Source organism: Dasypus novemcinctus, chromosome 3 (genome assembly GCF_030445035.2).
Source record: "Dasypus novemcinctus isolate mDasNov1 chromosome 3, mDasNov1.1.hap2, whole genome shotgun sequence".
Classification (NCBI taxonomy): domain Eukaryota; kingdom Metazoa; phylum Chordata; class Mammalia; order Cingulata; family Dasypodidae; genus Dasypus; species Dasypus novemcinctus.
Window position 1 is genome coordinate 159,789,815 of NC_080675.1, and position 24,166 is coordinate 159,813,980.

Genomic DNA, 24,166 nt, shown 5'->3' on the forward strand with positions numbered 1-24,166 from the left:
CGAACAGATTGTATACTAAAGAAGAAATCCAAATGGCTAATTATATGTTAAGGTGCTCAACCTCTATAGAAAACAGGGAATTGAAAAGTAGATATGCTTTGGAGAAACTCTTCCCAAAAGGCATCTAGATAGAATTACAAGGATGTACACAGAGCAATGTTTGTAATTGGATCAACCTGGACCTAATCTAAGTATCTCTTAAAATGGATGGGATAATACCCAGCAATCAAAACAAGGAGACAGGCATGCATATATCAACACTAATATCTTAGGAAAACAAAATATAGTGTTAACTGCGAATACCAAGCTGCAGAATGAAAAATAATATATGGTAAATTTATAAAAATTAAAATACAAAAACAATATTGTTTGTGTACCCAGATGCATTAAAGTATGAAAAACTGCGTGGGCATGATAAACACTAAGTATATACTAACTTCCAGTTGGAAGAGTGGGGGTTTCCACTGCTCTTTAAGTTTGATAGAGGTGATAATGGTGAGGGTCTTGTCCAATTATTGTGTCAATGGTTCAGCGTAGGCACATCTCTGCCTATTTTTTCATTTCATTTTCATGTCAGAGAAGAGACTACAGGCAGTCTTGGGGCATCAGCTCAGATGAGAGCACTCCGATGGTGGCACCCCCAGTTCACTAATTTTTCACTGGGAAGCCTCAATCTAGACGGCTACACATGAACCTGCCCTTGACACAGCTCATCCAACTCTTACACACATCATAAATCAAGAATGAAACAACTCACCAGAATTGGTTGAGCTTCCATTGTGAGTTCCTCATCTTTTCTAGAACTTTCATTACCAAACTGCTTCTTGCCTGAGGCTTCCATTGTCAAGTTATTTATTTACTTATTTACTTCTCAAGGTTGTTTCCATGGATAAAAAAAAAAAGTTTGTTTTTTTTTCTTTAGACACTATCTTTAAAATTCCTATTGTTAGTCTAGGTGGGAGAATCCAGGAAAGCTTTTCTGAGAGATTATTTATATATTACCACATATTTGAAATCTATCTAAATATTTAACTTGCCATTGAGTTTTGGAGAAAATAGGAAGGTTGAATGGGCCTGTAAGTGGGTTGGAGGGAATGACTGGCATGTTCCTGCTTGATTATCATTAAGGAGTTGACAGAGGAAGAAAATCCCAAGGTTAGGTCATGGGATTGCCTCCCCCAAATACACTTTTTGCTGCAGTAATGTACATGACAAATAGATATGGTCAACCACAAATGATTTTGGTTAAGGTCCTGGTATGCTACTTCTGCTCTGTTATGGGTTGAATTAATTTTGCCTTCCTAAAAGATTTATTGAAGTCCTAACCCACAGTCCTGTGAATGTGACTGTATATGATGATATGATTAGTTAAAATGAGGACAAAATGGATTATAGGGTGGACCCTAATCCAACATGATTGGTACCCTTATAAGAAGGGAGACATTTGGGCAGAGAGACAGATAGATACAGGAAAGAATTTGAAATGTTTTAGCTGTAAGCCAAGGAATGCCAAGGATTACTGGAAAACCACCAGAAGGTAGGAAGAGATGAAGAAGGATTCTCTTTAAGGGTTTCAGAGAGAGCATAACCCTGCTGAAACCTTGATTTTGGACTTCCTGCCTCCAGCACTGAAAGGCAATACATTTCTGTTTTTTTCAGGCCACCTAGTTTGTGGTCGTTTGCTATAGCAGCCATAGAAATCATAAGACATACTCCAAGGGGAATGTTTGAGATTTACCATTGTGGACGTAGGCATGGGAGGGTGATGTTGTAGGTAAGGGGCTGTAAACTTTTTCTGTGAAGGGACAGGTAGTAAATATTTTGGTTTTGTGGGCCATACAGCCCTGTTGGCAGCCACTCAACTCTGCCGATTTTATTTGAAAGAAGCCATAGACAAAATGTAAACATATGGGCTTAGCAGTGCTCCAATAAAACCGATGTACAAAAATAGCCTGTGGCCAGATCTGGACTGTGAGCTGTGATTTTCTGAACTCTGGGGTAAGTGATTGATAGAATAATTGGAGGAAGTATCCAAAATCCTTGAGTTCTGGGCTCAGGCCTCCTAAGTGAAATATAAGAGAAGATGGGAAGTAGTGGATGTAGCTCAAGCAATTGGGTGCCCACCTCCCACATGAGAGGTCCTGGGTTTGGTTCCTGGTGCCTTGTAAAGATGATGAGTAGATGCTGCAACCAGCAGATGACATGGCAAGCAGAGAGTGGAAATGACTCAAGCAGTTGGACACTAGCCTCCCACATGGGAGGTTCCACGTTCAGTTCTGTTGCCTCTTAAAGAAGACAAGCTGACAGACAAGGGAGCGTGGGTGGGGAGGGGGAGGAGGACAAAAAAAAAGAGAGAAGATGGGAGGAAAAGAAGTCAAGTAAGGCACTTCAGAAAGGCAAATTTATCTGAGTTAAGAAATGCAAAGATTAAATGTAGGAAATTGCCTTTTAAGTTTTAAAAAGAATATTAAAACAAGAGCCTAGCCACAGCTGGCTAAAGACCCAGGTAGAAAATTCTCTGAGAATGTTATTTTGGAACTGAAAGGTTAATGATTTCTAGAATGACTCATTGAACATTTGAAAGAGAGAAGCATGTAGAAGTCAAACAAAATTTGTAAAAAGAGTAAAATGAAAGACAGAGCTTAATTTTTGGCTATGCAGTATGGCTAAAGGAAACTTCAAATCATCACCTTTCCAATTCAGATATGATTCCATTTTCTTTTTGTGACCTATTCTGAGACCAAAATCCATAACATGTTGGTCTCAGAACCTCTGGCTGTGATATTTTTTAAGGCTTTCATGACTTTTGCTAAAAATATAGCAATAAATGCCCAGATAATTGAGAAGTTCTAAATAAAATTAGAATAGCCTCTTAAACCAGCTAAAGGCAATCCCCAAATTGGTAATTTACCTCCGTGGATCAAATAATCCATAACTGGTGTCAAGTCTAAAAATTGCTTTGCCTGGAATGACTTTAGCAGACTGGTCCTTTAGCTGAGTCTCAATTAAAATAAGACTAGCAATGTGCAGAGTTCCTTTCCTTATATGAATAAGTTTGGTCAATATAGAATTTTAGTCCCCAGGTAATTTCAGCTCCATGGATCACATAATAATCCAAATTGTTGGAGTCTTCTCATGTCTCTGCAGAGCGATCAGATCCAGAATAAAGCCAAAGAGAAGCAAGAAGAGGTGAGATTGGGAAAAGAGAGAAGAGAGAGAGAAAACTGAAGACCTTGTCTGAATTCCTGGTTCCATTATCTCTGAAACCTATTTATCCCTTGGAATTCCAGTTATATAAACTAATATATATATTTAATTAAAAATTATTGAGAAATAGCTTACATTATAATATAAAATGTACAGTTACTAAGTGTATGGTTTGATACATTTTGGTAAATATATACACTCTTATATCCCACCACCCTTAAAAGACATGGAACATGCTACACTTTTTAGTTCCTCCTTGCCCTATTCATATCAATTCCCCTCCTGTGCTCCAGAAGCAACTATTGTTCTGATTTGTATCACCATGAGTACATTTGACTGTCCTTACACGTAATATAATAGAAACATTGAACATTCTTTTGTGTCTTTCTTCTTTCATTCAACATGTTTTTGAGGTTCAGCATGTTGTTGCATGTAGCAGGAGTTATTTTTCATTGCTGAGTTCTAATCTATTGAATAAATTACACTACAATTTGTTTATCCATTCACCTGTTGATGGGCACATTGCTGTTTTTGGAGTTTTGACAATTATGAACAAAGCTGGATATGAGTATCCTAAAATCCTTGTACAAGTCTTTTTTTGGACATGTATTTTAATTTGGGTCTAAGGTAAATACCTAGACATGAATACAATTGTTTCATGGGATACTTCCATAGTTAGATTTATTTAAAATTGCCAGTTTTCAGTGGGGTTGTAGCATCTTATATTCTCACCAGTGATGCATGAGTGTCCATTTGGTCTTCATACTTGCCAACATTTGCTGTTGTCAGTTTTTTTTTTTATTTTAGTCATACCCTCTGTAAAATTAATTTGCCCATGTTTGAAACTTGGGTCATTTGTATTTTTGTATTGGTTTGTAGGAGTTCTTTGTATACTCTGGATATGAGTCCTTTGTCAAACCAAGAATTGCAAATATTTTCTTCCAGTCTGCAGCCTGCTTGATCGTTTTCATATTGGCCTTTTTTAATGGTTGGGAGATGTTAACTTTGATAAGGTCCAATGGTAGGACACACTGTTGGTATCCAATCCATTTCTCTATTCTTGACTGGTATACTCATTCCTCAGCTAATGGGAATGTTGGCTGCTAAAAGCTTACAGCTCAGGAGAATTGACCTCAGCCAGGGGAACATCTCACCTAGAAATAACTGAGCAGCATGCCTTCTCCTCGAACACCTTAAACAGATGACTGGCTGATATGAAGAATAAAAGCCCTGAATAGCATGGGACAACTCTGAGGGTTCATTTGTGTTCCACAGCTCCCTGTGAGATCAAGAAGAGGCTGCACATGAGGTGACCCCACTTCTTTGCGTAGCTTCTTCCCCTGCCCTCTCCTGCCTTCTCTTTCTTGCCCAATGTCTCTGTAAGCACTCACTCAATAAATGACTTGAGATGAGAATCCACATCTCAGGCTCTGCTTCTAAGGAACTCAATCTAAGGTTCTATTTAATTAGTTTGTCTTTTATATTTAGCTATTTTTGTATCCTAAAAGATCTTTGTCTACCCCAAGACATGAACCAGTTCTTCTATGTTTGCTTTTAGGGGCTTTATAGTTTTAGCATTTAAGTTAACTCTGTGACCGATTTCAAATTAATTTCCACATATGTTGTAAAGTAGGGGTAATTTCATTTTTCTATAAAATTATCTAGGTGTTCCAGTACATTTTCCTTTTCCAAAGGAACTAACATCATTATTATAAGGATCAAATGACTATATATATATATATATATATATATGCAGCATTTATTTTAAATTTTGGCTTAAGCTGGTTTGATGAAGGTTTCTGTTTCTTAGAACAGCATTGCCCTGGCTACTTTAGGACAATGGCTTTAAATCTAGAGTTGATATATTTAGCACATAAAGATATAGGATGCCAATGTATATTTATGTGTAACTTTGAGGTATACAATAAATGCTTTTAAGTATAAATACGTCCTATGCGACATTTGGAACATACTTATACTAAGGGATTATCTGTACATATCTGAGGATTCTAGGATTAGGGCCTCTTCCTGATCAATTGAGCTAGAGGCTAAATCTTTTTCCTGAGCTCCAGATCTCCATATTCAATTGCCTAGTGTGGTAGGAATTAAATCTCAACAAACTCACATTCTTAATTTTAATTCCTGTCCCTGTGAGTGTGAACCCATCATACATAGGAACTTCTGAAGACTTTATTTTCAGTTCAGCTGTGGAGAACTGAACCAGGGTGGGCCTTAAGCCAAATTACTGGAAGCCTTATAAAGAGCAAGCCACAGGAAGTGGTCAGAAGCTGGCAGCTGGCAGAAAACTGGAAGAGCAGGGAGAAAGGAGAGAGCATCATCATGTGGCAGGAGACAGAAAGACAAGTCAAGGAGCCTCAAGGGTTGCCAGCAGCCAGCACCAGTGTGCTACAGACTTTAGGAAGAAAGCAAGCATTGCAACTACTTTGATTTTGAACTTCTTTTAGCTTCATACAGTGGACCAATTAATGCCTGATGTTTAAACCAACTCGTGGTGTGGTATTTGTCATAGCAGCCTTGGCAGACTAACACATGTAGTAAACATGATGATAAATTCAACATGTCCCAAATGAGAATCATTATGCAATCCAATACACCTCTTTCCCTGCTTTTTCTCATCCAATAAATTGCAGAATCATCTGTTCACGTAAACGTTCAAGCCAGAAATCCAGGAAAAACTCCCCATAGCTTACTCTTACTTTCTTTTTTCCATCCCAGTGACTGCTTCTGTGGTTAAGGCTCTAACCGTTTCTCCCCTGGATTATCACTACAGCCATCTAATTGACTTCCTTGTAGGCTGTCTCTCACATTTGTCATCTCTGTCTTGTCTGCCTCTTCCAGTTTGTTTTTTGATATTACAGCTAGGGTACCTAGAAATTTAGTAACAAATCTGATCAGGTCATTTCACTGCTGAGAATTCTTCAGTGATTCCCTCACTGTTTTAAAGAAGACAATCCACACTCTTTAGCATGATACTAAGGGTCAGGAACTTTTGCTGGTTTCAGGCTTCCCACTTGCTCATGCTCAGCTCCATATCTTTGCATCACCTTTTTATTTCTGCCTGGAAGGCCCTAAGACTCTTCATCTGGCAAATAGCAATTCATCCTCAAAGTGCTAGACCCCAAATCCTGCCCCTGGAAAGCATTTCTCCTCTCTTCCAAATCCAGGCTGCTTGAGGGAATTTTTCATATCAAAATTGCCTGTTTTCTTGTCTTTTTCCTGAAAGTCTGGGGAGGGGCCTTAGTTCCTGGCACAGTGTCTCACAGAATACCTGTTTTGTAAATACCTGGTATACGATATAAAGAATGAATGCATTCCGTAAGTCAGTGGTTTCCAAACTGTTCTCAAATGTTCCCTGAAATATTTCAGTGATGCCCCAAACAATAAGATATCTTCTTTTAAACAATATAAATTTAAATCACCTGAAGAAACCATTAATTTCCTTCTGATGATTTCCTCTCCATTTAGCAATTCCTGCGTGATTTTATTTGCCAAAAATTAAACCCTATAAAAATGTTTCTTTGTGCAATTAAGATATATTTTCAGAGCTAGAGACCAATTTAATAGTAATGCTATTTTAGCAAGAGTCCTTTTGAATATTGAACAGTACAGATTGGAAAGAAGCAAAGAACAGTTGTAGTCAGAAATAAAGATTAACAGAATGATTTTTGTTTACATCTTAAGTCCAATATAGGTTCAATTTACCTTTTTAACATTATTCCTTTGTTCTACCAGAGGGCTTTGGAATAAGGGGTTTTAAGCTTCACAGCAAGTACTTTTGCTGAGTTCCCTATCTTGGGCTCACATGGTGAACTTCAGCTTTCTAGAAGTTAACAATGCTACAAATTCAGTATTTCCAAAATTCACTGCAGGATCCTGACAAGAGGAGAAAACTCTCTCTGAATATGTTCTAAAAATGTAATTTCTACCTTGACAATATTGAACATTCACCTGTGTTTTGACGTCTCATCCAATAAAAGTTTTGAAAAAGTAGGACAGACTTTGAGTTTTGAATAAAATGCCATTGACATTTCACATTTGTTGCTTCTGAAGTACACAAAACATGGAATGGTCTTCCCCAGAAGGGAGGCTTTCTCTTAACATTCATGTGTTCAGAAATAAACAAAAATTCCCTTTTGGACAATCATCTCTAAAGTCCCAGTCTATAGAAAATATATACTCTGACTTTTAAATGTCGACCGGCCTTGGAAATCTATATGACATAAACTCCCCGCCGCCCCCCCCCCCAAAAAAATCAATCTTGACTTATGATTTGATTAGCAGAAAATTGCTATCACATTTGTTTCTACATTTGTCTACCTCATGTCCTTTTCATTCATAGGCTGGCTGATTCAAACCTTCTTTAAAAACTCCCTGAGAAAGTCTGTGACATTAAAATGTCCTTTGATGCTCTTTCAGTAAGCAGTGAATATTAACAGTTATGGTGACCCTGTTCCCTAATGTGTCTCTGCAGGATCAATAGCAGTTAAGTGCCACTGTTTTACAATTAAAAAGGGGATCATTTTAAATTTAAAAGCTCATAGCTAATTTTCTTCTTGGCACTTAATGGCATAATTCATTTTCAAAAAACCTCATTGGGAGAACATAGTCCTTTTTTTTTTTTTTTTTTGGTGGCTGCATTGGAAGCAGCCAGTTTGAGCATTTCTTGTTGCCTTTGAGATAATTTGTAGCATGGCTTCATTACACTGTCAGCAAGGCATCTGGAGAATTTTTCCAAAATAGAGGCCGCTAATGCGGAATCTGGGCAACCATCGCAATTCTCTGTCAAACTATTCGGCAGCCACTTTAGTTGGGACTTTCTTCTTGAGTGCTGTTGCTCTCAGCCAGTCTTGCCTGTGCACTCACATTTTTCCCCCTGATTTTTGCTTTTCTTTTTAGCAACCTCCTCCTGTTCCTATTAGGAACCCAGGCACATGACAGGTGGCTCAGAGTCGTGCATACATATTTCCAACATCTAATTGGCTAACATTATACTGGAAATGTCACTCTGATCCTACCTCATTGACACTGCAGAGTGCCTCAGCTCTATTTCTACACAAGGATGCTTTCCTGGTTCCCAATTATGACAGTAACAGACGCATCGAGTTACGTATACAGTGTATCCCTGGGGATTAGCACTCGATAGAGATCCACTTTGGGGTAAGTCTCATGTCTGCTTACGAAATTTACATTATCTTGAGGCAAAGGAGAGATACTGTCATTTATATTTGTTGCTTGAAACCGAGCAGAATATATTAATGCATTTGGTATGGTTTTTTTTGTGTGTGTGTATTTTTTTCCTTTTGTCTATTTAAAAAGCAGAAGATGGCCATCAGTTTCTCTGTAAATACTATTGCTACTAATTTACAAACAAAAAAACAGAATGGTCACTGTATGCAAGGCAATTTATACATCTTTTCTCTAATCCTCATTTTAACCTTACAAACTGGACATTATTGCTTATAATTTACAGTGAAGACATTGGATCTCAGAGATGTTAAGTAACATGCTCCAGGTCACACAGCTTATAAATATAATAAATGGTTGGCGGGCTTTAACTGATTCTCTCCCAAACTCCTGATCTTTCAATCTCCATGGAGGTTACTTTAGATTTAGCTATACATCTTGTACCTAAAACAAAAAATAAGTTACCAGATTTTGTGGGCTTCTCAAAAAAAGATTTCTGGAATACCATGGGTTAGAAAATTAGGACCAACAAAATATATTGCATAATTTGTACTTGTAAAATTTGATCTATATTCTTATTATTTTAATTCTTGTTATTTTATTACTGTATGTCTGTCACAGTCCACGAGCTGTTACTAGAGATTAGATGAAATATCGCCTTTTATTCTTTTTCCTTCCAATCTAATAATTGCTTCTGTAAATATAAATTTTTGACTGAGCTCCAATTTTCCAATAAGTTGCCCTGAATAGGCAAGGGCACATACATTTTAAATTAGAGATGGGAAGAAGTGGAATATCAGGCATGCAAGGGCCAATATTCCCTGAGAATATAATTAATATTTACTGGAGAAGTTTGTCTTTATTTTCCCATGTCTATGTGTGAAAATAATAACAATAGGGGGCATCTATGGATATTACCATGGCTTAGAAAAAGCAGAGACTGACTTAAAAATCAGTCAAATCTTCCTGTATGCAAAAAGTCATTTCTTGCCTGTTGGTTTCTTTTCCTTTGCTTTGTTTCTTCCCCCCTTTTGCTTCCTCTTTTCCTCCCTCCCATCCTCTCTCCTTCCTTCCCTTCCTTTCTCTCTAATTCTTTTTTGTTAAAACACACTAAAATCCAACAGACTCCTGATTTCCTGTTTCCTCTTCCAACCAGACTTGCTGCCTAGTGGCAACAATGACTGGTCACAGCCCTGCAGGAGTACGATGAAGGAACGTCCTCTGCGCACGCGTTCAGTTTAAGGTAACCCAAGCCCTGGGGGATGGCGCCGCGGGCTGGTCCAGTGTGTAACCCAAGCCCGAATCAGAGGCCGTGGCGCCTGCAGGCGCAGCGGCGCGGGTTCTCACGCAGAGCGCGCGTCTGACATGCCAGCTTACAACACAATTAGCCGCCGACACCAGGTGCTGCCTGGTTCCTACCACGTTACACTTCTCACATTTCATGTAATGGTGTTTGTAAAGTGCTCCCCCTTTTCAATTAGCCAGCCTTGCCCCTTCCACTCCCCCATTCATCTGTGCAGTTACAGTGGGCTCCGGGGAGAGGCAGGGAGGCTGTGGCTGGCAGAGGCAGCCCGGCTAAGCTCAGCCTCGGTGCCCAGTGCTGCCACAGAGGCTGAAAACCTGCCATGAGGTGTAATTTATTCCATATGCTGTTGATGAAGACAATCAGGGCTATGACTTCCCCTTGGTTTTTGTCTATGGAAGAGGGAACTCTTCTATCTATAAACTCTGGAGACTTCTTTGCTGCGTGAGTTTCTTTGGTACTGATGTGCCACGGCGTGGAGGGTTTTGGAGTGGCTTTACCTTGAATTTCATAGTGTCTCTCAATAGCTGCCCACTGTCAGCTACTTTGCACATTCAAAACCCCACTTCTCATCCTTGCTCCATGTGTTGTTGTTTTTTTTTTCCTTCCTGTAGTAATTATCTTTTTATATTTACATAAAGGGGTTGCCCTCAAGTGGACATAAATGCTGACGACCAGGGTTACCGAGTGCCTGCCTGGATTTCATTAGCGCTAATTACACCGAGGTGCCGCCATGCTTCTGGTCTTCTCAACCAAAGTATACTGTGTAATTTGAAAATTACATTGTGTCAAATTACACGGGGGTTATGACACATCCAAATGTATTTTGACATTATGCTTTGTTCCCCCCCACCCTGCCATGGTGCTTGCACGAAGATGGGTGGCAGCAGATGTGGCAAGACCCCTAGGACGGAGGGGCAGCAGATTCAGATCCTGTCAGTCTTACTCGTAAGAAACTGCAAATTATATGACCTCTTGAGAAATTAGTGACCCTTTCTCCACTGACCTTTGCAATTTAGGTTTTTGTGTTCTGCCAGTTCTAGAGAGAGGAAACCTGTGTGCATCTTATATTAGTTAGGTGATTTGCATTCATTTCTATAGCAACCCTCTGAACTGGGCAACGTTTGTCCTCATTTCACCAAAGGGAAAATGGTTCTCAGCTCCATGGTGCAAAACCACTGAAGTGCATTTCCTTAGAGAGGTCATGTGAGGCTTGAATGTCGGGCTGGTCTCAGTGTTCCCAATACCCGTGTGTGTTCCTCTGCATCACAGGATTAGGGGATATGGCAGAAAAGCCAATGAGTACTTGTCTTTTCCCCTCTTCCTTCCTCCTTCCCTTCTTCCATCCCTCCTTCCTTCCTCCCACCCTCTTTCCCTCATTTCCCTCCCCTCCCCTTCTCTCCTCCCCTCCGCTCCCTCCCCTTCCCTTTTCTTCCCTTCCCTGCTCTCTTTCCAACCATTGGTATACAGTAGTTTGGGAGGAGGAGTTTATATGTGTTAGACGTATGTTCACTGAAATAATTTTTAATTAATTGAGCCTCACAAACAACCTACATAGTGGGCTAGAGATGTTCATTCTTTGCCACTGAGGGTCATTCAATAGATGGGGGCTGAGCCAGCACTTTCAACAATAGAATCCCAATTGGTCCTTTGTCCAACAAAGCAGACATTATCTCTAAGTCAACCTTGGTTGATTTATTTTTATTCTGCATACTTTATCATTGAACAGTGGTCTGAACTTATTATTTCATTGGATACTTTGAGTCCTCTAGAACATGAAGTCTCCCCTGGAGTAAGGGTTGAGGGCATCAAGATGGGGTTGCAAAGCCTTCTCTGTGCTCATGCCATTTCAGGGGATAATTCTGCTTATGAACAAAGTTGGTCTCTGCTGCTCTGAGAGAATCCCACTCAGAAAACATTTGGCAATAACCAAGGTAAATTTTCAGTCTACTACCAAGACTCTTTGAAGTTAGAGTGCTTCAATGAAAGGATTATCCTTTCTCATAGTTATTCTGATAGTTCTGAGATGAAGCTGCCACATTTTGAGCAAATCAATGAGCAGAAGGTCATAGTGGAGGAAAGTTGAAACCCAACTCTGGTATTCACTAGCTTCAAGCACATAGGCAAGTATCAATTTCTGTGAACCTCAATTTTCTCTTCTGGAAAGTCGAGACAATAAATGTCAACCTTTTGGAATTTGTCAGGCAATTTTCAAATAGTAATTTAATTCCTGAGACATGACAGGAATTCCAGGCAAAGTCTCTACCTTTTACCTCTTCATCCTCCTCTTCCTACTCTTTCTTCTTCTTCATTATCTTCTTCTTTCCTACCCATTCTTTTTCTTAGATTTTACCACCACATTACAAGGAAAATGGAAACTCTTTATCTTATCTCCTTTTCTTGAAATCCTGTGAATTAGCCTGCTATCACCTACTTTCTATTCTGCCTTCCCAAAGTTGTTCACATTTACCTCACCTTGTCCATTCCCAGTGCTGCAAGATTTCTCATTTCTCCTGTTCCAGTCTCCTGACCCATCAAACCATCTTTCCTAATGCAACTAGAGTCATCCTTTTGAAACTCAGATCAGGCATGTCGCTCTGTCTTTATATCTTCAATACTAACTTAGGCAAACCTTCAAAAGGGTAAACACCTGTTGCTTTTCTTTTTTTCCTTCGAACTGATTTTTGTTCACACATATTTGACCATGGAACAATTATTAACATTTCATGGGACACTAAAGTTACAAGGACAGCAATTTGGGAATCACTCTTTAAGCTATATAAAGCTACTCTTGGCTTGGTGCAAGTATTTCTCTCCAATTCATTATTAATTCACTGATGTCAATAAAGAGAATCATTTGCCCAGCTCATTGTTGATAGGTTCATTTTATTTTATTTTTTCTTGTTGTCTGCTCATTGTCTGTTGTTTATTTTTTTCTTTTGGAGGCCCCAGGAACTGAACTTGGGACCTCCCATGTGGGAAGTGGGCACTCAACTGCTTGAGTCACATCCCTTTCCTTCTAGGTTCATTTTTTAAGATAACCTTTACCACACTTACTCCATGTCAGGCACTTTGCTGAGCATTTGCCATGCATGAATTTACTTAATCCACTTCAAATTCTTAGTTGGAAACAACTATAATTTTCCAGAGTGAAAAAGATGTTAGGTAATTCTCCTAAGTCATTTAGCTAGAATAGTGGAGCTGTAAATGGAAATTGGGTTGATGCCATTTTTAAGCAGTCAGGTCTATTATGGTGTTTCATTTACACCCCAGGCCTATTATTTTAATGGCACACACCTTGGCATTTGCCAACCGAAGGGCCTTCTATGGTGCACCTGTTGTGCTATAACCAGGGTGGAGTCTCAGACACTCACCATCAGAAATACTTGGGAGATGTTTAAACCAAACATATAAAACCCTGTATGTGTTCTAACTTTCTATCTTCTTCTAAGCCTGCATGGTTTACCAGCCATGTTATAAATTAAATCAATTATTTTCCCTGCTGTCTGAATTCTAGCCATGAGCTAAAATTTTGACCTCTTTTTCTCTAAACAAGGGAAAAAGTTAAAAATTTTTCATCTCCTTTTGTTTAGTAACTGAAGGTTGGAATCACCTTCCTGATGTTGGTAAGAAATAAAGTGAAAACTGTTTAATAGCAAGAGGTTGGGGGAAGAGGCCCAAAATTTATATTTGCATGTGAGGAAATATTGCCCACACACAGAACCGGGCAGCCTGATGGGGGCTGCTACTTCTCTGATGGGCCCATCCCAGAGGGTACATTTCCACCCTGACCCCTCAGCTAAGGATACATGACTAATTACCCAGAGAATTTTTTATGCAACTAATCTAAATGTTATGCGTTGTGGCACAAGTCACTTCATTGTTCTAGCTTTCAGGTTTAATAAGGTTCTTCTTTCCCACATTAACGACATCTTTCATTAATTGTACATTTGTTACAGTTGATAAACACCTATTGAAGCATTGCTACTAATCATGGACTATAGTTTATATTATAGTTTACACTTTGCCCTTGCAATTTTATAAGTTTTTACAAAATGTATAATGACCTGTATGTCATGCAGGACAGTTCCAATGTCCCCGAAATGCCCCATGTCTCCCTCCTTTTAGAACCTCTGGTGACCACTGCCTTTTATATCAGTGGGACAAATTCTTCCACCGGTAGAATAATAATGTCTATTTTAGTCCATAGTTGCATTACTCCCTTATGTTTGTTTATTTCTCAATCTTGAGCATTTTGGGATGGTGATGGCCCCTCTCTTTCTGAATGAGAGGGGGCATAGATTCCATGGGGCAGATGGGTGGAACTGTCTTGCTCGCAGTTATTGATACTCTTTGTTTACTGGGATGGGCATTGACCATTATCATCCTTTTGTTAGTTGTCCTGGGTGAGTCCAATGAACTGGAGAGTGGGTATTGCAACTCTGCTGAGGTTCAGGACTCTACCAGCATATGAACAGACCAAAGATTTTAGTCTCTGGGACATATACAAATATAGTGCTAATTACAGCATGGGAAAGTGTGGGAGATGGAGAGGGTAGGGTATATGGGAATTCCCTATATTTTTAATGTAACATTTATTTAATCCAAAGCATCTTTAAAAATAAAAAAATAAAGTTTCTTCTTTAATATTTGATAAAATTTATTAGGGATGCCATCTAGGCTTTTTAAATTATTTTGACTTGAATTATTTTTAAATTATTTTGACTTGAATAAGTTTTAGTAATTGGTGTCCTTGTATGAATTTGTCCATTTAATTTAAACTGCTTTTTTTTGTTTATTTAAAGTTGTGTATAAAGTCCCATTATAATGCTTCTTTTTTTCAATCCTTTTTTTAGGATTGTTGTTGATGTCCTCCTGTTGATCTGTTACAATCCTAATCCCCAGTACTTCTGAATGTGACCTCATTTGGAAATATGGTTTTTGCAAATATAATCAAATGAAAATAAGGTAAGACAATTATGGCGGTTCCTAAATCCAATGACTGGTGTCCATTTAAGAAAACGGGAATCTGGATAGAGATACAGAGAGACAGACAGAAACAGAAAAAGATGGCCATGTGAAGATGGAGGCAAAGGTTGGAGTTATGCTGTCACAAGCCAAGGAATACCAAGGATTGTTGGTAACCACCAGAAAGCAGAAGAGCATGGAAGTTTTTTTCCCTAGAGACTTTGGAGGGAGCATGACCTTGTCAACACCTGCAGAATTCTAACCCCAAGGATTTGGGGAGAACAAATTTCTGTTGATTTAAGCCACCTAGTATGTGGTAATTTGTTATGGAAACTCTGAAAAACAATACACCTTCTTTCAGTACTTATTTGAGTAATTTGTTTCCCATTTTCCCTTCCTTCTTTTGTTCCTTCCTTCCTTCCTTCCTTCCTTCCTTCCTTCCTTCCTTCCTTCCTTCCTTCCTTCCTTCCTTCCTTCCTTCCTTCATCCCTTCCCACCTTCCTTCCTTCCTCCTTCTTTCCTTCCTTTCTTTCCTTTCTCCCTTCCTTCCTTTCCTCCTTCCACACAGAAATATCTATTGAGCACATAAATAACATAACTGTGCTGGAAACTTGGCAAACAGATTTAAATAAATTACCAATCCTGTTTCCCAAAGGTGTATAGAAATATAGAATATTCTTATTATTATATAAAAGACATATATTCAAGGGTCATATTTTCCAATCTGTTACTTTCTTGAGAAGTACAACATTTCTTAATTATTGTTGCTAGAATTTGAAACAATATTTCCTAAATGGAAGTATTGTCATGTAATCCATTTATCTGCTCAGCTACTCAGGTTTTTTGGCACTCTCCAGGCTCTTGGAGGGCCCATGATAAAACCCTTAAATAAAACTTTTTAATTCATTTCTTTCTGTGCCTAATTAAGTGACCTCCAAAACATAATTGATCAGGCTCCGATTTTGCATCCGATCATGGATGTCCAGTGTACATAGAGGAGGAAATAATGGACTTGCTTTCCTTCCTCCTCCATGTGTTTTTATCTGATAGAGATATTCAGAGTGGTTTTGCACTCTATTTAAAATAGATACATATGTCCAGGGGGAGGCGGCAAGACGGTGTTGGTTTAAGTTGGCACGCACCATCTCTCACAAAAAAATGGCTGAGAGGGGCAAGATCCTGCCTGAGTGCTTTAAGGCATCAATTTGGAGGGAGCTGGATAAAAAGGTAAATTGCTCAGGGTAAAACCTTGACTTTCTTGCCCCTGAGGCTGAAAACTGTGGACAGCTAAGCCCCACCCTCAAGGCAAAAATACCACTGCAAACCTGGACTGCTGCCAGCCACCCAAGGGGAGGGAGAGTTCTCTGAGAGTGGGAGGTTCTGGTGAAGGGGGAGAGTGGTTTCCTTTCGGTCGTTTGGTTGCCTGGACCCCCTTTGAGCTTTGAGGAGCATACCAGGTGGCTTGAGGTGGCACCAGGAAGAGGGGAGAGGCAAATCTGCTGAGGCAGCCTAATTTACCTAACTGCCCTGGGATGGAGAAACTTGGCCTGGATGAGGACCGAGTCAGGAACTTGACCAGTCCTGTGCTTAAAATTATCAAAATTTAAACTCTCTTAAGGGAGGTGGGCAACAGGAAATGCTCAGTAAGCTTCCAAAAGCCTATGTGGTGTCCCCTGGGAAGAGGGGAGGGTCTGGAAAAGGGTTGAGAGTCATTTTTCTGTGGTGAATTCAGTTGCCTGGGTCCCACCTGAAAAGGGAACTCAAACTGACCGGAAGAGGTGAAGGGGGCTCTGCTCACAGAGGCTGTTGTCCTGCTGCCCAGGAAAGAAAGCCAAGAATAGAAAGGGGGGAGGGACAGTCTAAATCAGTAGAAATCTATTCAACAGCCAAGAGTCAAATCTGCCTGAGGGAAAGTGACTAGAGAGATTTGTAAAGAACTAACTGACCCAATGAAAGTTTAGCTCAGTGGAAAACTTTCTGCCTTGAATATACTAGGTTCCCATCTCCTCCTAGCAGTGATCCACTGGAATATCAAACATCCCCCTGATACTTTAGGACAGGGAAAACGCAGACATTATTTTTGTATAAATTTCTCTTGGGTCTCTTAACTTTCCTAAAAAAAGGTTAGTTTTTAAAAATTTAATTTAATTTACTGACTAAAACCCACTTCAAAACCTGCAGAGGGCAGGCTGCAGGGTAATTGATAAATACTGACAGCCTGAGAAGCTCCTCAGGGGCCTAAGAAGGAGAGCTGTTTATCCTTACTTTTCGTTTGATTGCTTGTTTGTGTATTTTGTGTCCTTTTTCTTTCCTCTTTCACCCCTCCCCATTTCTTTCTCTCTTTTTAAAAAATTAGGTGCTGCTGGTTTGTTTCGTGTTTGCTGTTTCCTCTTCCTTGATTTCCCTTTCTGTATATACTGATTTTGTCTATCAATGCTCTCTCTTTTCCTTCCTTCATCTTTCTACGATCTACTTTCTGCTGCAGTTCTTATGTTCCACCTCTCTTTGCTTAGTCCTCAGTTTTTCTGTTTCTTATTACTATCTCATCTATTCTGTTTTCTTTCATTAACTTTTTTCCTTTTTGTCCTTTCTTTTTTCTTTCCCTCTCTCCCCATCAGTCTGGTCCTTTAATTCATTCTAGATATTTTTCTTCTATGCAGTTCCCCATTTCATTGTAGGAGCTCCACCTTTTTATTCCTATTACTCTGCACTGCTTACATGAGTTAAATATTCATTTTCTTAGATCTTATATGGTTCCTCTTCTAACTTTTTCTATTATTATTACTATTATTCTTTTTATTTTCTTATCTCTTTCACTTTCTCTGGCCCTAATCTTTTTCCTTGAAGGGAACATAGACAATAGCAAGGAAATAGAATAAGAACAAAATGTCAAAAAGAAAACTTAACACACACACAAAAAAACAGCAACTAACTAAAACCCTAGAGTAGAGAGAGAAGGTAATCAATTGAATAAACACATCAAGATAAAAGGATGACCAGACAGCAACAAAAAATTACAAACCATACCAAGAAACAGGAAGACATAGCCCAGTCAAATAAACAAACTAAAAACCAGGAAGAAATGCAGAATATCAATCAACTAATCAAAGTTGTCCAAACAAATATCATGGACCAACTTAATGAAGTGAAGGAAGAGATTAAGGATATTAAGACACTAGGAGAACATACTGAAGAAATTGTAAACATACATAAAAAGATAACAGATATGATGGTAATGAATAACACAATTCAAGAAATCAAAAATATACTGGAAGCACCTAACAGCAGATTTGAACAGATGGAGGAAAGAATTAGTGATATGGAGGACGCTGCATCTGAAATCAAACAGACAGTAGAACAGATATATAAAAGGACAGAAAAAAATCCAGCAGGGACTTAGGGATTGAATGACAACACAAAATGCAGAAACATAGACATTATAGGCATCCCAGAGGGAGAAAAGAAGGGAAAGGTGAGAGAAGGAGTGTTGGAGAAAATAATGGCTGAAAACTTCCCAACCTTATTGGGGGAAATGAATGTACATGTCCAGGAAGCTAAACATATCCCAACAGTATAAATCCCAACAGGCCTACTCCAAGACATGTACTTGTCAAACTGCCTAATGCTCAAGACAAAGAGAAAATACTGAAGGCAGCAAGAGAAAAAGGAACCTTGACCTACTAGGGAAGCTCAATAACATTAAGTGCTGATTTTTCATCTGAAACCATGGAGGCAAGAAGGCAGTGGTATGACATAGTTAAGGTACTAAAAAAAACACACAAACTCCCAGCCAAGAATTATCTAGCAAAGCTGGCTTTCAAAAATGTAGGAGAGAGAAGCAAACTTGGCCCAATGGATAGGGTGTCTGCCTACCACATGGGAGGTCTGCAGTTCAAACCCCGGGCCTCTTTGACCCATGTGGAGTGGGCCCAGGTGCAGTGCTGATGCACGCAAGGAGTGCTGTGCCATACAAGGGTGTCCCCCGCATAGGGGAGCCCCATGCGCAAGGAGTGCGCCCCGTAAGGAGAGCTGGCTAGTGCAAAAGAAAGTGCAGCCTGCCAAAGAAAGGAGCCACATACACACACAGCTGACATAACAAGATGATGCAACAAAAAAAGAAGAGGAGGCATGGATTCCCAGTGCCACTGATAGGGATGGGAGCAGTCACGGAGGAGCACACAGTGAATGGACACAGAGAGCAGACCAAGGGGGTGGGGTGGGGAGGAGAAAGAAAGAAATAAAAAATAAATCTAAAAAAAATGAAGGAGAGTTCAGAATATGCACAGATAAACAGAAATTAAGAGAATATGCTAATAAGAAACCTGCCCTTTAAGAAATACTAAAGGGAGTTCTGCAGGTTGAAAGGAAAAAACAGAGAGAGAGTTGGAGGAGAGTGTAAAAACAACTAAAAAGAGAAAAACAACATATAACATACATAAGCCCAAAGAAAATATGGCTAATGTAAGTAAGTACTTGAGAGTAATAACAATGAATGTTAATGGACTAAACTCACCAGTCAAGATACACAGATTGGCAGAATGGATAAGGAAATATGACCCAGCTATATACTGTCTACAAGAAACCCACTTTAGAACTAGAGCTTCAAAGAGACTGAAAGTGAAGAGCTGGAAAACAATCTTAAAAGTGAACAATAACCAAAAAATGTCAGGAGTAGCTATACTAATATCAGACAAAATAGATTTTAAATACAAAACTATTTTAAGAGACAAAGACAGACACTATATATTAGTAAAAGGGATAATCTTTCAAGAAGAACGAACAATCTTGAACATTTATGCACCTAACCAGGGTGCCAAAAAAGACATGAGGCAAACACTGGGAAAACTAAGTGGAGAAATAGATGCCTCTACAATCATAGTGGGAGACTTTAATACACAATTATCACCATTAGACAGAGCTTCTCAACAGAGAATCAATAAAGAAACATAGACTTTCAGTAATACATTAGGGGATTTGGCCCTAATGGACATAATCCGAACTCTACACCCAAATACAGCAGGATATACGTTCTTCTTGAGTGCACATGGATCATTCTCCAACATAGACCACATGCTAGGCCATAGAAAAATTCTCAATGAATTCAGAAAGATTGAAATTATACAAAGTAATTACTCAGACCACAATGGAATAAAGCTGGAAATCAGTAAGGGCCAGAAAACTAGATTAGGCACCAAGATATGGAAGTTAAACAACACACTCTTATGGAAAACAGTAGGTCAAGAAGGAAATTAAAAAAAAAACAAACAGTAACTACCTTGGGATGAATGAAAATGACAATACAACATATCAAAACATATGAGATACTGCGAAAGCTGTACTGAGAAGGAAATTCATAGCCATAAATGCATATATATATCAAAAAAAAAAAGAAAGAGCTAAAATCAAAGACTTAACTACACATCTGGAGGAATTAGGAAAAGAACAACATGGGAAGCGGACTTGGCTCAATGGAGGGCGTCCACCTACCACATGGGAGGTCCGCAGTTCAAACCCTGGGCCTCTTTGACCAGTGTGGAGCTGGCCCATGCACAATGCTGATGCATGCAAGGAGTGCCATGCCATGCAGGGGTGTCCCCATGTAGGGGAGCCCCATGCACAAGGAGTCCGCCTCGTAAGGAGAGCTGCCCAGCACAAAAGGAAGTGTGGCCTGCCCAAGAATGGCACTGCACACACAGAGATCTGACACAACAAGATGATGCAACAAAAAGAAACACAGATTCCTGGTGCCGCTGATAAGGATGGAAGCAGTCACAGAAGAACACACAGTGAATGGACACAGAGAGTAGACAACGGGGGGGAGGGGAGGAGGAAGGGGAGAGAAATAAATAAAAAATAAATCTTAAAAAAGAAAAGAAAAAGAACAACAAACTAACCCCAAAGAAAGTATAAAGCCATAAATAATGAAGATTAGAGCAGAACTAAGTGAAATAGAAAATAAGAAAGCACTAGAAAAAATAACCAAAACCAAAAGCTGGTTCTTCAAGAAGATCAATATAGTTGAGAAACTATTAGCTAGACTAAGAAAGAAAAAAAGAGAAGATGCAAATACACAAAATAAGAAATGAGGAAGGGCTATAACCACTGACCCCACAGAAATAAAAAGTATCATAACAGGATACTTTGAAAAATTATGTGCTCAACAAGAAAAAGAAGGGGAGCAGATTTGGCCCAATGGGTAGCCTGTCCACCTACCACATGGGAGGTCCAAGGTTCGAACCCAGGGCCTCCTGACCTGTGTGATGAGCTGACCCACGAGCAGTGCTGATGCACGCAAGGAGTGCCGTGCCATGCAGTGGTGTCCCCTGCATAGGGGAGCCCCACGCACAAGGTGTGTGCCCCAAAAGGAGAGCTGCCTAGTGCTAAAAAAGTGCAGCCTGCCCAGGAATGGCACTGCACACTTGGAGAGCTGACACAGCAAGATGATGCAACAAAAAGAGACACAGATTCTGGGTGCCACTGACAAGAATATAGGCGGGCACAGAAGAACATGCAGTGAATGGACATAGAGAGCAGACAACTTGGGGGGGTGGGGAAGGGGAGAGAAATAAATTTTTTAAAAAAGGATAAAGTAGAAGAAATGGACAAATTCCTAGAAACACAAAAGCAGCCTGCATTGATGAAAGAAGAAATTGATAAACTCAACAGACCAATCACAAATAAAGAGATAGAATCGAGTTATCAAAAAGCTCCCCAACTACGAAGAGCCCAGGACCAGATGGCATCACAGGGGAATTCTACCAAATATTTTGGAAAAAAATAATATCAATACTGCTTAAACTCTTCCAAAAAATAGAAGTAAAAGGAACATTGCCTAATTCATTCTATGATGCCAACATTACCCTAATACCAAAGGCAAACAAAGATGCCACAAGAAAGAGAAATTACAGACCAATCTCTCGAATGAATGTAGATGCTAAAATACTCAACAATATACTTGCTAATCGCATTCAACAATACATCAAACGAATTATACACCATGACCAAGTGAGTTTCATCCTGGGTATGCAAGGATGGTTCAACATAAAATCAATCAATGTAATACAACTCATAAACAGATTGAAAGAAAAAATCACATGATCATCTACAAAGATGCAGAAAAAGCATCCAACAAAATACAGCACCCTTTCCTAATAAAAACACTGCAAAAGATAGGAATTGAAGGAAAATTTTGAATATGATGAAGGTTATATATGAAAACCTCACAGCTAACATCATATAGAATGGTGCAATCCTAAAAGTTTTCCCTCTAAGACTGGGAAAAAGACAAGGATGCCCACTACCACCACTTTTATTTAACATTGTATTAGAAGTACTTGCTTGAGTGCTGAGGCAAGAAAAAGATATACAAGGAATCCAAATTGGAAAGGAAGAAGTTAAAATTGTACTATTTGCAGATGACATGATCCTATACATAGAAAGCCCTGAGAAATCTACAATAAAACTTCTAGAACTTATAAATAAGTTTAGTAAAGTCACAGGTTATAAGATCAGTGTGCAAAAATCAGTAGCATTTCTGTATACCAATAATGAGCAATCTGAGGAGGAAATCAAGAAAAGAATACCATTTACAATAGTAACTAAAAATTCAAGTACCTAGGAATAAATTTAACTAAAGATGTAAATGATGCATACACAGAAAACTATACAACACTATTAAAGGAAATCAAGGAAGACTTAAATAAATGGAAGAATATTCCCTGTTCATGGATAGGAAGACTAAATATCATTAAGCTATCTATCCTACCTAAACTAATCTGCAGTTTTAATGCAATCCCAATAAAAATAAAAGCAGTATTTTTTTAAACTGAATTGGAAAAACTAACTATGAAATTTATTTGGAAGGGAAAGAGACTCCAAATAGCCAAAGATACATTGAAAAAGAAAAATGAATTAGAGGAATCACACTACCTGACTTTAAAACATACTACAAAACTATAGTGGTCAAAATGGCATGGTATTGGCATGAGGATAGACATACTGAACAATGGAACTGAATTGAGAGTTCTGATATAGATCCTAACATATACAGTCATCTAATATTTGACAAGACCACCATGCCCACTCAACTGGGAGAGAATGACCTCTTCAACAAATGGTGTTTGGAGAATTGGATATCCATATCCAAAAGAATGAGTTAGGAACACCATCTCACACATTATATACAAAAATCAACTCAAGATGGATCAAAAATCTAAATATAAGAACCAAGACTGTAAAGACCTTGGAAGATAATGTAGGAAAGCATCTATTGGACATTTTAATAGGAAACAGCTTCATGAATTGCACACCCAAAGCACGAGCAGGGAAAGAAAAAGTAGGTAAATGGGATCTCCTCAAAATTAAAAACTTTTTCTAGTTGAATCACCAGTTAGGGATTGGTAGTAATCCATTGACACCAAGTAGGTTCATCCCTGGGAGTCATGTCCCACACTGGGGGGAAGGTCATGCATTTACATGATGAGTTTGGTTTAAAGAGTAGCCACGTTTGAACAACATGGAGGCTCTCAGGAGGTAACTGTTAGGCACCCTGCAGCTCTAGGACAAGTTGAAATTTCAAGCACACAGGCTTATAAGCATAGTCATCAGTATCAAAGTCCTATCATTGGACTATCCTTCTTTACTTGACTTTGCCCTTGCACTTGGGGGATTGTTGTTGTTTCACTGGGAAATGTGACAGAGCACCCCCAGCTAGGAACTCAACACTCCCTCAGTTGTCATTTGTAACTGTAACTACTATGAATATACCCAATGAATATTTGAAATTTTTATATACCCTATATACATGCCCTGGATAACTCCCTCCCAACCATGTGTCCCCCATCAGTAAACACCCCATGCCAGTGTTCCTCCCCTGCCATAGATGAACACCTCTGTGGTCCAAAACTTCTTCAGAAATGAAACCTATTAATTGCCAAATTCAATTAATAGGAAAATGAAATAGTAATGATAGGTTTAAAGATTAGAAATAGAATACATACTAATTTAGAAAAAGTAAAATAAAGTAAAAATAAATTGGGGTATTAAAAAATGAAAATATCATAACACTTTGTTTTGGATGTTTTGCCTTTTATCACTGTAGTAGGTGTTACCCTGTATGTACAGTGGCAAGGTAATTTCTTTAACTTCTTCCTCATTGTTTACATCTTTTTTTAAAATTTTTAACTTTTGTCTTAAAGTTTTTGATCACAGTAAAGTCACATATAAAATATAGGGGATTCCCATACATCCAACATCAAACCCTTTTCCCCCTTCCCCAGCAATGATCTTTTTACATGTTCATGTTATATTTGCTGCAGCTGATATACAAATATTGAAACATAGCTACCAAACATGGTTCCTTTTTGGTTTACATTATGGTTTATATTTTAGACTGTACAATTTTCTAAATTTTTAGTTACATTATGGTTTCCATTATTGTTTCCATTTTTGGTGAAATTTAACATATCCAATATCCATCATTGC